The sequence below is a fragment of the Phyllobates terribilis genome, unplaced genomic scaffold, assembly GCF_046119375.1.
Source record: "Phyllobates terribilis strain yellow unplaced genomic scaffold, ASM4611937v1 Scaffold_43__1_contigs__length_10536358, whole genome shotgun sequence".
In the NCBI taxonomy this organism is placed as follows: Eukaryota; Metazoa; Chordata; class Amphibia; order Anura; family Dendrobatidae; genus Phyllobates; species Phyllobates terribilis.
Window position 1 is genome coordinate 6,571,425 of NW_027362803.1, and position 18,964 is coordinate 6,590,388.

An 18,964-nucleotide genomic window follows, 5' to 3' on the forward strand; every position below is an offset into this window, starting at 1 on the left:
CAACACCGTCGCCGTGACGACCATTATGACATCATCGTCGGCATGACGACCATTATGACATCATTGTCGCCATGACGACTATTATGACATCACCGTCGCCATGACGACCATTATGACATCATCGTCGCCATGACGACCATTATGACGTCATCGTCGCCATGACGACCATTATGACGTCATCGTCGCCATGATGACCATTATGACATCATCGTCGCCATGACGACCATTATGACATCATCTTCGCCATGACGACCATTATGACATCATCGTCGGCATGACGACCATTATGACAACACCGTCGCCATGACGACCATTATGACATCATCGTCGCCATGACGACCATTATGGCAACACTGTCGCCATGTCGACCAGTATGACATCATCGTCGCCATGACGACCATTATGACTTCATCGTTGCCATGACGACCATTATGACGTCATCGTCGCCATGATGACCATTATGACATCATCGTCGCCATGACGACCATTATGGCAACACCGTCGCCATGACGACAGTATGACATCATCGTCGCCATGACGACCATTCTGACATCACCATTGCCATGACGACCATTATGACATCACCAAAGCCATGACAACCATATTGACATCGTCGCCATGACGACCATTATGACATCACGAAAGCCATGACCACCATTCTGACATCACCATTGCCATGACGACCATTATGACATCACCGTCGCCATGACGACCATTATGACATCACCAAAGCCATGACCACCATACTGACATCATCGTCGCCATGACGACCATTATAACATCATTGTCGCCATGACGACCATTATGACATCATCGTCGCCATGACGACCATTATGGCAACACCGTCGCCATGACGACCATTATGACATCATCGTCGGCATGACGACCATTATGACATCATCGTCGCCATGACGACCATTATGGCAACACCGTCGCCATGACGACCAGTATGACATCATCGTCGCCATGACGACCATTATGACATCATCGTCGCCGTGACGACCATTATGACATCATCGTCGCCATGACGACCATTATGACATCACCGTCGCCATGACGACCATTATGACATCACCAAGCCATGACAACCATATTGACATCATCGTCGCCATGACGACCATTATGACATAATCGTCGCCATGACGACCATTATGACATCACCAAAGCCATGACCACCATACTGACATCATCGTCGCCATGACGACCATTCTGACATCACCATTGCCATGACGACGATTATGACATCACCGTCGCCATGACGACCATTATGACATCACCAAAGCCATGACCACCATACTGACATCATCGTCGCCATGACGACCATTATGACATCATCGTCGCCATGACGACTATTATGACATCATCGTCGCCATGACGACCATTATGACGTCATCGTCGCCATGACGACCATTATGACAACATCGTCGCCATGATGACCATTATGACGTCATCGTCGCCATGACGACCATTATGGCAACACCGTCGCCATGACGACCATTCTGACATCACCTTTGCCATGACGACCATTATGACATCACCGTCGCCATGACGACCATTATGACATCACCAAAGCCATGACCACCATACTGACATCATCGTCGCCATGACGACCATTATGACATCATCGTCGCCATGACGACCATTATGACATCATCGTCGCCATGACGACCATTATGGCAACACCGTCGCCGTGACGACCATTATGACATCATCGTCGGCATGACGACCATTATGACATCATTGTCGCCATGACGACTATTATGACATCACCGTCGCCATGACGACCATTATGACATCATCGTCGCCATGACGACCATTATGACGTCATCGTCGCCATGACGACCATTATGACGTCATCGTCGCCATGATGACCATTATGACATCATCGTCGCCATGACGACCATTATGACATCATCTTCGCCATGACGACCATTATGACATCATCGTCGGCATGACGACCATTATGACAACACCGTCGCCATGACGACCATTATGACATCATCGTCGCCATGACGACCATTATGGCAACACTGTCGCCATGTCGACCAGTATGACATCATCGTCGCCATGACGACCATTATGACATCATCGTTGCCATGACGACCATTATGACGTCATCGTCGCCATGATGACCATTATGACATCATCGTCGCCATGACGACCATTATGGCAACACCGTCGCCATGACGACAGTATGACATCATCGTCGCCATGACGACCATTCTGACATCACCATTGCCATGACGACCATTATGACATCACCGTCGCCCTGACGACCATTACGACATCACCAAAGCCATGACCACCATACTGACATCATCGTCGCCGTGACGACCATTATGACATCATCGTCGCCATGACGACCATTATGACATCATCGTCGGCATGACGACCATTATGACATCATCGTCGCCATGACGACCATTATGGCAACACCGTCGTCATGACGACCAGTATGACATTATCGTCGCCATGACGACCATTATGACGTCATCGTCGCCATGACGACCATTATGACGTCATCGTCGCCATGACGACCATTATGACGTCATCGTCGCCATGATGACCATTATGACATCATCGTCGCCATGACGACCATTATGGCAACACCATCGCCATGACGATAGTATGACATCATCGTCGCCATGATGACCATTATGACATTACCGCCGCCGTGACGACCATTATGACATCATCGTCGCCGTGATGACCATTATGACATCATCGTCGCCATGACGACCATTATGACATCACCGTCGCAATGACGACCATTATGACATCACCAAAGCCATGACAACCATAATGACATCATCGTTGGCATGACGACCATTATGACATCATCGTCGCCATGACGACTATTATAACATCATCGTCGCCATGACGACCATTATGACATCATCGTCGCCATGACGACCATTATGACATCATCGTCGCCATGACGACCATTATGACATCACCGTCGCCATGACGACCATTATGACATCATCGTCGCCATGACGACCATTCTTACATCACCATTGCCATGACGACCATTATGACATCATCGTCGCCATGACGACCATTATGGCAACACCGTCGCCATGACGACCAGTATGACATCATCGTCGCCATGACGACCATTCTGACATCACCAAAGCCATGACCACCATACTGACATCATCGTCGCCATGACAACCATTCTGACATCACCATTGCCATGACGACCATTATGACATCACCGTCGCCGTGACGACCATTATGACATCACCAAAGCCATGACCACCATACTGACATCATCGTCGGCATGACGACCATTATGACATCACCGTCGCCATGACGACCATTATGACATCATCGTCGCCATGACGACCATTATGGCAACACCGTCGCCATGACGACCAGTATGACATCATCGTCGCCATGACGACCATTATGACATCACCAAAGCCATGACCACCATACTGATATCATCGTCGCCATGACGACCATTATGACATCATCGTCGCCATGACGACCATTATGACATCACCGTCGCCATGACGACCATTATGACATCACCAAAGCCATGACAACCATATTGACATCATCGTCGCCATGACGAACATTATGACATCATCGTCGCCATGACGACCATTATGACGTCATCGTCGCCATGACGACCATTATGACATCATCGTCGCTATGACGACCATTATGACATCATCGTCGCCGTGACGACCATTATGACATCATCGTCGCCATGACGACCATTATGACATCACCGCCGCCATGACGACCATTATGACATCACAAAAGCCATGACAACCATATTGACATCATCGTCGCCATGACGACCATTATGACATAATCGTCGCCATGACGACCATTATGACATCACCAAAGCCATGACCACCATACTGACATCATCGTCGCCATGACGACCATTCTGACATCACCATTGCCATGACGACCATTATGACATCACCGTAGCCATGACGACCATTATGACATCACCAAAGCCATGACCACCATACTGACATCATCGTCGCCATGACGACCATTATGACATCATCGTCGCCATGACGACCATTATGACATCATCGTCGCCATGACGACCATTATGACGTCATCGTCGCCATGACGACCATTATGACATCATCGTCGCCATGACGACCATTATGACGTCATCGTCGCCATGACGACCATTATGACATCATCGTCGCCATGACGACCATTATGGCAACACCGTCGCCATGACGACCATTCTGACATCACCATTGCCATGACGACCATTATGACATCACCGTCGCCATGACGACCATTATGACATCACCAAAGCCATGACCACCATACTGACATCATCGTCGCCATGACGACCATTATGACATCATCGTCGCCATGACGACCATTATGACATCATCGTCGCCATGACGACCATTATGGCAACATCGTCGCCGTGACGACCATTATGACATCATCGTCGGCATGACGACCATTATGACTTCATCGTCGCCATGACGACTATTATGACATCACTGTCGCCATGACGACCATTATGACGTCATCGTCGCCATGACGACCATTATGACGTCATCGTCGCCATGACGACCATTATGACATCATCATCGCCATGACGACCATTATGACATCATCTTCGCCATGACGACCATTATGACATCATCGTCGGCATGACGACCATTATGACAACACCGTCGCCATGACGACCATTATGACATCATCGTCGCCATGACGACCATTATGGCAACACTGTCGCCATGACAACCAGTATGACATCATCGTCGCCATGACGACCATTATGACATCATCGTTGCCATGACTACCATTATGACATCATCGTCGCCATGACGAACTTTATGACAACATTGTTGCTATGGCAACCATTATGACATCACCGTCGCCGTGACGACCATTATGACATCATCGTCGCCGTGACGACCATTATGACATCATCGTCGCCATGACGACCATTATGATATCACCGTCGCCATGACGACCATTATGACATCACCAAAACCATGACAACCATATTGACATCATCGTCGCCATGACGACCATTATGACATCATCGTCGCCATGACGACCATTATGACATCACCAAAGCCATGACTACCATACTGACATAATCGTCGCCATGACGACCATTCTGACATCATCGTCGCCATGACGACCATTATGACATCATTGTCGCCATGACGACCATTATGACATCATCGTCGCCATGACGACCATTATGGTAACACCGTCGCCATGACGACCATTATGACATCATCGTCGGCATGACGACAATTATGACATCAACGTCGCCATGACGACTATTATGACATCACCGTCGCCATAACGACCATTATGACATCACCGTCGACATGACGATCATTATGACGTCATCGTCGCAATGACGATCATTATGACGTCATCGTCGCCATGACGACCATTATGACATCATCTTCGCCATGACGACTATTATGACATCATCGTCGGCATGACGACCATTATGACATCATCGTCGCCATGACGACCATTATGACATCATCGTCGCCATGACGACCATTATGGCAACACCGTCGCCATGACGACCAGTATGACATCATCGTCGCCATGACGACCATTATGACGTCATCGTCGCCATGACGACCATTATGACATCACCGTCGCCGTGACGACCATTATGACATCACCAAAGCCATGACAACCATATTAACATCATCGTCGCCATGACGACCATTATGACATCATTGTCGCCATGATGACTATTATGACATCATCGTCGCCATGACGACCATTATGACATCATCGTTGCCATGATGATCATAATGACATCATCGTCGCCATGACGACCATTATGACATCATCGTCACCATGACGACCATTATGACATCACCAAAACCATGACCACCATACTGACATCATCGTCGCCATGACGACCATTCTGACATCACCATTGCCATGACGACCATTATGACATCACCGTCGCCATGACGACCATTATGACATCACCAAAGCCATGACCACCATACTGAGATCATCGTCGCCATGACGACCATTATGACATCATCGTCGGCATGACGACCATTATGACATCATCGTCGCCATGACGACCATTATGGCAACACCGTCGCCATGACGACCAGTATGACATTATCGTCGCTATAACGACCATTATGACGTCATCGTCGCCATGACGACCATTATGACGTCATCGTCGCCATGATGACCATTATGACATCATCGTCGCCATGACGACCATTATGGCAACACCGTCGCCATGACGACAGTATGACATCATCGTCGCCATGACGACCATTCTGACATCACCATTGCCATAACGACCATTATGACATCACCGTCGCCATGACGACCATTATGACATCACCAAAGCCATGACCACCATACTGACATCATCGTCGCCATGACGACCATTATGACATCATCATCGCCATGCCGACCATTATGACATCATCGTCGGCATGACGACCATTATGACATCATCGTCGCCATGACGACCATTATGGCAACACCGTCGCCATGACGACCAGTATGACATTATCGTCGCCATGACGACCATTATGACGTCATCGTCGCCATGACGACCATTATGACGTCATCGTCACCATGACGACCATTATGACGTCATCGTCGCCATGATGACCATTATGACATCATCGTCGCCATGACGACCATTATGGCAACACCGTCGCCATGACGACAGTATGACATCATCGTCGCCATGACGACCATTATGACATTACCGCCACCGTGACGACCATTATGACATCATCGTCGCCGTGACGACCATTATGACATCATCGTCGCCATGACGACCATTATGACATCACCGTCGCCATGACGACCATTATGACATCACCAAAGCCATGACAACCATATTGACATCATCGTTGGCATGACGACCATTATGACATCATTGTCGCCATGACGACTATTATAACATCATCGTCGCCATGACGACCATTATAACATCATCGTAGCCATGACGACCATTATGACATCATCGTCGCCATGACGACCAGTATGACATCATCGTCGCCATGACGACCATTCTGACATCACCATTGCCATGACGACCATTTTGACATCACCGTCGCCATGACGACCATTATGACATCACCAAAGCCATGACCACCATACTCACATCATCGTCGCCATGATGACCATTATGACATCATCGTCGGCATGACGACCATTATGACATCACCGTCGCCATGACGACCATTATGGCAACACCGTCGCCATGACGACCAGTATGACATCATCGTCGCCATGACGACCATTATGACATCATCGTCGCCATGACGACCATTATGACGTCATCGTCGCCATGACGACCATTATGACGTCATCGTCGCCATGATGACCATTATGACATCATCGTCGCCATGATGACCATTATGGCAACACCGTCGCCATGACGACAGTATGACATCATCGTCGCCATGACGACCATTATGACATTACCGCTGCCGTGACGACCATTATGACATCATCGTCGCCGTGACGACCATTATGACATCATCGTCGCCATGACGACCATTATGACATCACCGTCGCCATGACGACCATTATGACATCACCAAAGCCATGAAAACCATATTGACATCATCGTCGGCATGACGACCATTATGACATCATCGTCGCCATGACGACTATTATAACATCACCGTCGCCATGACGACCATTATGACATCATCGTCGCCATGACGACCTATATGACATCATCGTAGCCATGACGACCATTATGACATCATCGTAGCCATGACGACCATTATGACATCATCGTCGCCATGACGACCATTATGACATCACGGTCGCCATGACGACCATTATGACATCATCGTCGCCATGACGACCATTCTGACATCACCATTGCCATGACGACCATTATGACATCATCGTCGCCATGACGACCATTATGGCAACACCGTCGCCATGACGACCAGTATGACATCATCGTCGCCATGACGACCATTCTGACATCACCATTACCATGACGACGATTTTGACATCACCGTCGCCATGACGACCATTATGACATCACCAAAGCCATGACCACCATACTGACATAATCGTCGCCATGACGACCATTATGACATCATCGTCGCCATGACGACCATTATGACATCATCGTTGCCATGACGACCATTATGACATCACCAAAGACATGACCACCATACTGACACCATCGTCGGCATGACGACCATTATGACATCATTGTCGCCATGACGACCATTATTTCAACACTGTCGCCATGACGACCAGTATGACATCATCGTCGCCATGACGACCATTATGACATCATCGTTGCCATGACGACCATTATGACGTCATCGTCGCCATGACGACCATTATGACATCATCGTCACCATGACGACCATTATGACATCATCGTCGCCATGACGACCATTATGACATCATCGTCGCCATGACGACCATTATGACATCATCGTCGCCATGACGACCATTATGACGTTATCGTCGCCATGACGACCATTATGACATCACCGTCGCCGTGACGACCATTATGACATCATCGTCGCCGCGACGATCATTATGACATCATCGTCGCCGTGACGACCATTATGACATCACCGTCACCATGACGACCATTATGACATCACCAAAGCCATGACAACCATATTGACATCATCGTCGCCATGACGACCATTATGACATCATCGTCGCCATGACGACCATTATGGCAACACCATCGCCATGACGACCAGTATGACATCATCGTCGCCATGACGACCATTATGACGTCATCGTCGCCATGACGACCATTATGACGTCATCGTCGCCATGACGACCATTATGACATCATCGTCGCCATGACGACCATTATGACATCACCGTCGCCATGACAACCATTATGACATCACCAAAGCCATGACCACCATACTGACATTATCGTCGCCATGACGACCATTATGACATCAACGTCGCTATGACGACCATTATGACATCATCGTCGCCATAACGACCATTATGACATCACCAAAGCCATGACCAACATACTGACATCATCGTCGGCATGACGACCATTATGACATCACCGTCGCCATGACGACCATTATGACATCATCGTCGCCATGACGACCATTATGGCAACACCGTCGCCATGACGACCAGTATGACATCATCGTCGCCATGACGACTATTATGACATCACCAAAGCCATGACCACCATACTGACATCATCGTCGGCATGACGACCATTATGACATCATCGTCGCCATGACGACCATTATCACATCATCGTCGCCATGACGACCATTATGACATCATCGTCACCATGACGACCATTATGGCAACACCGTCGCCATGACGACCAGTATGACATCATCGTCGCCATGACTACCATTATGACATCACCGTCGCCGTGACGACCATTATGACATCATCGTCGCTGGAACGACCATTATGACATCATCGTCGCCATGACGACCATTATGACATCACCGTCGCCATGACGACCATTATGACATCACCAAAGCCATGACAACCATATTGACATCATCGTCGCCATGACGACCATTATGACATAATCGTCGCCATGACGACCATTATGACATCACCAAAGCCATGACCACCATACTGACATCATCATCGCCATGACGACCATTCTGACATCACCATTGCCATGACGACCATTATGACATCACCGTCGCCATGACGACCATTATGACATCACCAAAGCCATGACCACCATACTGACATCATCGTCGGCATGACGACCATTATGACATCACCGTCACCATGACGACCATTATGACATCATCGTCGCCATGACGACCATTATGGCAACACCGTCGCCATGACGACCAGTATGACATTATCGTCGCCATGACGACCATTATGACGTCATCGTCGCCATGACGACCATTATGACGTCATCGTCACCATGACGACCATTATGACGTCATCGTCGCCATGATGACCATTATGACATCATCGTCGCCATGACGACCATTATGGCAACACCGTTGCCATGACGACAGTATGACATCATCGTCGCCATGACGACCATTATGACATTACCGCCGCCGTGACGACCATTATGACATCATCGTCGCCGTGACGACCATTATGACATCATCGTCGCCATGACGACCATTATGACATCACCGTCGCCATGACGACCATTATGACATCACCAAAGCCATGACAACCATATTGACATCATCGTTGGCATGACGACCATTATGACATCATTGTCGCCATGACGACTATTATAACATCATCGTCGCCATGACGACCATTATGACATCATCGTAGCCATGACGACCATTATGACATCATCGTCGCCGTGACGACCAGTATGACATCATCGTCGCCATGACGACCATTCTGACATCACCATTGCCATGACGACCATTTTGACATCACCGTCGCCATGACGACCATTATGACATCACCAAAGCCATGACCACCATACTCACATCATCGTCGCCATGATGACCATTATGACATCACCATTGCCTTGACGACCATTATGACATCACCGTCGCCATGACGACCATTATGACATCATCGTCGCCATGACGACCATTATGGCAACACCGTCGCCATGACGACCAGTATGACATCATCGTCGCCATGACGACCATTATGACATCATCGTCGCCATGACGACCATTATGACGTCATCGTCGCCATGACGACCATTATGACGTCATCGTCGCCATGATGACCATTATGACATCATCGTCGCCATGATGACCATTATGGCAACACCGTCGCCATGACGACAGTATGACATCATCGTCGCCATGACGACCATTATGACATTACCGCTGCCGTGACGACCATTATGACATCATCGTCGCCGTGACGACCATTATGACATCATCGTCGCCATGACGACCATTATGACATCACCGTCGCCATGACGACCATTATGACATCACCAAAGCCATGAAAACCATATTGACATCATCGTCGGCATGACGACCATTATGACATCATCGTCGCCATGACGACTATTATAACATCACCGTCGCCATGACGACCATTATGACATCATCGTCGCCATGACGACCTATATGACATCATCGTAGCCATGACGACCATTATGACATCATCGTAGCCATGACGACCATTATGACATCATCGTCGCCATGACGACCATTATGACATCACGGTCGCCATGACGACCATTATGACATCATCGTCGCCATGACGACCATTCTGACATCACCATTGCCATGACGACCATTATGACATCATCGTCGCCATGACGACCATTATGGCAACACCGTCGCCATGACGACCAGTATGACATCATCGTCGCCATGACGACCATTCTGACATCACCATTACCATGACGACGATTTTGACATCACCGTCGCCATGACGACCATTATGACATCACCAAAGCCATGACCACCATACTGACATAATCGTCGCCATGACGACCATTATGACATCATCGTCGCCATGACGACCATTATGACATCATCGTTGCCATGACGACCATTATGACATCACCAAAGACATGACCACCATACTGACATCATCGTCGGCATGACGACCATTATGACATCATTGTCGCCATGACGACCATTATTTCAACACTGTCGCCATGACGACCAGTATGACATCATCGTCGCCATGACGACCATTATGACATCATCGTTGCCATGACGACCATTATGACGTCATCGTCGCCATGACGACCATTATGACATCATCGTCACCATGACGACCATTATGACATCATCGTCGCCATGACGACCATTATGACATCATCGTCGCCATGACGACCATTATGACATCATCGTCGCCATGACGACCATTATGACGTTATCGTCGCCATGACGACCATTATGACATCACCGTCGCCGTGACGACCATTATGACATCATCGTCGCCGCGACGATCATTATGACATCATCGTCGCCGTGACGACCATTATGACATCACCGTCACCATGACGACCATTATGACATCACCAAAGCCATGACAACCATATTGACATCATCGTCGCCATGACGACCATTATGACATCATCGTCGCCATGACGACCATTATGGCAACACCATCGCCATGACGACCAGTATGACATCATCGTCGCCATGACGACCATTATGACGTCATCGTCGCCATGACGACCATTATGACGTCATCGTCGCCATGACGACCATTATGACATCATCGTCGCCATGACGACCATTATGACATCACCGTCGCCATGACAACCATTATGACATCACCAAAGCCATGACCACCATACTGACATCATCGTCGCCATGACGACCATTATGACATCAACGTCGCTATGACGACCATTATGACATCATCGTCGCCATAACGACCATTATGACATCACCAAAGCCATGACCACCATACTGACATCATCGTCGGCATGACGACCATTATGACATCACCGTCGCCATGACGACCATTATGACATCATCGTCGCCATGACGACCATTATGGCAACACCGTCGCCATGACGACCAGTATGACATCATCGTCGCCATGACGACTATTATGACATCACCAAAGCCATGACCACCATACTGACATCATCGTCGGCATGACGACCATTATGACATCATCGTCGCCATGACGACCATTATGACATCATCGTCGCCATGACGACCATTATGACATCATCGTCACCATGACGACCATTATGGCAACACCGTCGCCATGACGACCAGTATGACATCATCGTCGCCATGACTACCATTATGACATCACCGTCGCCGTGACGACCATTATGACATCATCGTCGCTGTGACGACCATTATGACATCATCGTCGCCATGACGACCATTATGACATCACCGTCGCCATGACGACCATTATGACATCACCAAAGCCATGACAACCATATTGACATCATCGTCGCCATGACGACCATTATGACATAATCGTCGCCATGACGACCATTATGACATCACCAAAGCCATGACCACCATACTGACATCATCATCGCCATGACGACCATTCTGACATCACCATTGCCATGACGACCATTATGACATCACCGTCGCCATGACGACCATTATGACATCACCAAAGCCATGACCACCATACTGACATCATCGTCGGCATGACGACCATTATGACATCACCGTCGCCATGACGACCATTATGACATCATCGTCGCCATGACGACCATTATGGCAACACCGTCGCCATGACGACCAGTATGACATCATCGTCGCCATGACGACCATTATGACATCACCAAAGCCATGACCACCATACTGACATCATCGTCGGCATGACGACCATTATGACATCATCGTCGCCATGACGACCATTATGACATCATCGTCGCCATGACGACCATTATGACATCATCGTCACCATGACGACCATTATGGCAACACCGTCGCCATGACGACCAGTATGACATCATCGTCGCCATGACTACCATTATGACATCACCGTCGCCGTGACGACCATTATGACATCATCATCGCTGTGACGACCATTATGACATCATCGTCGCCATGACGACCATTATGACATCATCGTCACCATGACGACCATTATGACATCACCAAAACCATGACCACCATACTGACATCATCGTCGCCATGACGACCATTCTGACATCACCATTGCCATGACGACCATTATGACATCACCGTCGCCATGACGACCATTATGACATCACCAAAGCCATGACCACCATACTGAGATCATCGTCGCCATGATGACCATTATGACATCATCGTCGGCATGACAACCAATATGACATCATCGTCGCCATGACGACCATTATGGCAACACCGTCGCCATGACGACCAGTATGACATTATCGTCGCTATAACGACCATTATGACGTCATCGTCGCCATGACGACCATTATGACGTCATCGTCGCCATGATGACCATTATGACATCATCGTCGCCATGACGACCATTATGGCAACACCGTCGCCATGACGACAGTATGACATCATCGTCGCCATGACGACCATTCTGACATCACCATTGCCATGACGACCATTATGACATCACCGTCGCCATGACGACCATTATGACATCACCAAAGCCATGACCACCATACTGACATCATCGTCGCCATGACGACCATTATGACATCATCGTCGCCATGCCGACCATTATGACATCATCGTCGGCATGACGACCATTATGACATCATCGTCGCCATGACGACCATTATGGCAACACCGTCGCCATGACGACCAGTATGACATTATCGTCGCCATGACGACCATTATGACGTCATCGTCGCCATGACGACCATTATGACGTCATCGTCACCATGACGACCATTATGACGTCATCGTCCCCATGATGACCATTATGACATCATCGTCGCCATGACGACCATTATGGCAACACCGTCGCCATGACGACAGTATGACATCATCGTCGCCATGACGACCATTATGACATTACCGCCGCCGTGACGACCATTATGACATCATCGTCGCCGTGACGACCATTATGACATCATCATCGCCATGACGACCATTATGACATCACCGTCGCCATGACGACCATTATGACATCACCAAAGCCATGACAACCATATTGACATCATCGTTGGCATGACGACCATTATGACATCATTGTCGCCATGACGACTATTATAACATCATCGTCGCCATGACGACCATTATGACATCATCGTAGCCATGACGACCATTATGACATCACCAAAGCCATGACCACCATACTGACATCATCGTCGCCATGACGACCATTATGACATCATCGTCGCCATGACGACCATTATGACATCATCGTCGCCATGACGACCATTATGGCAACATCGTCGCCGTGACGACCATTATGACATCATCGTCGGCATGACGACCATTATGACTTCATCGTCGCCATGACGACTATTATAACATCATCGTCGCCATGACGACCATTATGACGTCATCGTCGCCATGACGACCATTATGACGTCATCGTCGCCATGACGACCATTATGACATCATCATCGCCATGACGACCATTATGACATCATCGTCGCCATGACGACCATTATGACATCATCGTCGCCATGACGACCATTATGGCAACACTGTCGCCATGACAACCAGTATGACATCATCGTCGCCATGACGACCATTATGACATCATCGTTGCCATGACTACCATTATGACATCATCGTCGCCATGACGAACTTTATGACAACATTGTTGCTATGGCAACCATTATGACATCACCGTCGCCGTGACGACCATTATGACATCATCGTCGCCGTGATGACCATTATGACATCATCGTCGCCATGACGACCATTATGATATCACCGTCGCCATGACGACCATTATGACATCACCAAAACCATGACAACCATATTGACATCATCGTCGCCATGACGACCATTATGACATCATCGTCGCCATGACGACCATTATGACATCACCAAAGCCATGACTACCATACTGACATAATCGTCGCCATGACGACCATTCTGACATCATCGTCGCCATGACGACCATTATGACATCATTGTCGCCATGACGACCATTATGACATCATCGTCGCCATGACGACCATTATGGTAACACCGTCGCCATGACGACCATTATGACATCATCGTCGGCATGACGACAATTATGACATCAACGTCGCCATGACGACTATTATGACATCACCGTTGCCATAACGACCATTATGACATCACCGTCGACATGACGATCATTATGACGTCATCGTCGCAATGACGATCATTATGACGTCATCGTCGCCATGACGACCAATATGACATCATCGTCGCCATGACGACCATTATGACATCATCTTCGCCATGACGACTATTATGACATCATCGTCGGCATGACGACCATTATGACATCATCGTCGCCATGACGACCATTATGACATCATCGTCGCCATGACGACCATTATGGCAACACCGTCGCCATGACGACCAGTATGACATCATCGTCGCCATGACGACCATTATGACGTCATCGTCGCCATGACGACCATTATGACATCACCGTCGCCGTGACGACCATTATGACATCACCAAAGCCATGACAACCATATTAACATCATCGTCGCCATGACGACCATTATGACATCATTGTCGCCATGATGACTATTATGACATCATCGTCGCCATGACGACCATTATGACATCATCGTTGCCATGATGACCATAATGACATCATCGTCGGCATGACGACCATTATGACATCATTGACGCCATGACGACCATTATGACATCATCGTCGCCATGACGACCATTATGACATCATCGTCGCCATGACGACCATTATGGCAACACCGTCGCCATGACGACCATTATGACATCATCGTCGCCATGACGACCATTATGACATCATCGTCGCCATGACGACCATTATGACGTCATCGTCGCTATGACGACCATTATGACATCATCGTCGCCGTGACGACCATTATGACATCATCGTCGCCATGACGACCATTATGACATCACCGTCGCCATGACGACCATTATGACATCACCAAAGCCATGACAACCATATTGATATCATCGTCGCCATGACGACCATTATGACATCATCGTCACCATGACGACCATTATGACATCACCAAAACCATGACCACCATACTGACATCATCGTCGCCATGACGACCATTATGACATCATCGTCGGCATGACGACCATTATGACATCACCGTCGCCATGACGACCATTATGACATCATCGTCGCCATGACGACCATTATGGCAACACCGTCGCCATGACGACCAGTATGACATCATCGTCGCCATGACGACCATTATGACATCATCGTCGCCATGACGACCATTATGACGTCATCGTCGCCATGACGACCATTATGACATCATCGTCGCTATGACGACCATTATGCCATCATCGTCGCCGTGACGACCATTATGACATCATCGTCGCCATGACGACCATTATGACATCACCAAAGCCATGACGACCATTATGACATCACCAAAGCCATGACCACCATACTGACATCATCGTCGCCATGACGACCATTATGACATCATCGTCGCCATGACGACCATTATGACTTCATCGTCGGCATGACGACCATTATGACATCATCGTCGCCATGACGACCATTATGGCAACACCGTCGCCATGACGACCAGTATGACATTATCGTCGCCATGACGACCATTATGACGTCATCGTCGCCATGACGACCATTATGACGTCATCGTCGCCATGATGACCATTATGACATCATCGTCGCCATGATGACCATTATGGCAACACCGTCGCCATGACGACAGTATGACATCATCGTCGCCATGACGACCATTATGACATTACCGCTGCCGTGACGACCATTATGACATCATCGTCGCCGTGACGACCATTATGACATCATCGTCGCCATGACGACCATTATGACATCACCGTCGCCATGACGACCATTATGACATCACCAAAGCCATGAAAACCATATTGACATCATCGTCGGCATGACGACCATTATGACATCATCGTCGCCATGACGACTATTATAACATCACCGTCGCCATGACGACCATTATGACATCGTCGTCGCCATGACGACCTATATGACATCATCGTAGCCATGACGACCATTATGACATCATCGTAGCCATGACGACCATTATGACATCATCGTCGCCATGACGACCATTATTGCAACACCGTCGCCATGACGACCAGTATGACATCATCGTCGCCATGACGACCATTCTGACATCACCATTGCCATGACGACGATTTTGACATCACCGTCGCCATGACGACCATTATGACATCACCAAAGCCATGACCACCATACTGACATAATCGTCGCCATGACGACCACTATGACATCATCGTCGCCATGACGACCATTATGACATCATCGTTGCCATGACGACCATTATGACATCACCAAAGACATGACCACCATACTGACATCATCGTCGGCATGACGACCATTATGACATCACCGTCGCCATGACGACCATTATGACATCATTGTCGCCATGACGACCATTATGGCAACACCGTCGCCATGACGACCAGTATGACATCATCGTCGCCATGACGACCATTATGACATCATCGTTGCCATGACGACCATTATGACGTCATCGTCGCCATGACGACCATTATGACATCATCGTCACCATGACAACCATTATGACACCATCGTCGCCATGACGACCATTATGACATCATCGTCGCCATGACGACCATTATGACATCATCGTCGCCATGACGACCATTATGACGTTATCGTCGCCATGACGACCATTATGACATCACCGTCGCCGTGACGACCATTATGACATCATCGTCGCCGTGACGATCATTATGACATAATCGTCGCCGTGACGACCATTATGACATCACCGTCACCATGACGACCATTATGACATCACCAAAGCCATGACAACCATATTGACATCATCGTCGCCATGACGACCATTATGACATCATCGTCGCCATGACGACCATTATGGCAACACCATCGCCATGACGACCAGTATGACATCATCGTCGCCATGACGACCATTATGACGTCATCGTCGCCATGACGACCATTATGACGTCATCGTCGCCATGACGACCATTATGGCAACACCGTCGCCATGACGACCATTATGACGTCATCGTCGCCATGACGACCATTATGGCAACACCATCGCCATGACGACCAGTATGACATCATCGTCGGCATGACGACCATTATGACATCACCGTCGCCATGACGACCATTATGACATCATCGTAGCCATGACGACCATTATGGCAACACCGTCGCCATGACGACCAGTATGACATCATCGTCGCCATGACGACTATTATGACATCACCAAAGCCATGACCACCATACTGACATCATCGTTGGCATGACGACCATTATGACATCATCGTCGCCATGACGACCATTATGACATCATCGTCGCCATGACGACCATTATGACATCATCGTCACCATGACGACCATTATGGCAACACCGTCGCCATGACGACCAGTATGAGATCATCGTCGCCATGACTACCATTATGACATCACCGTCGCC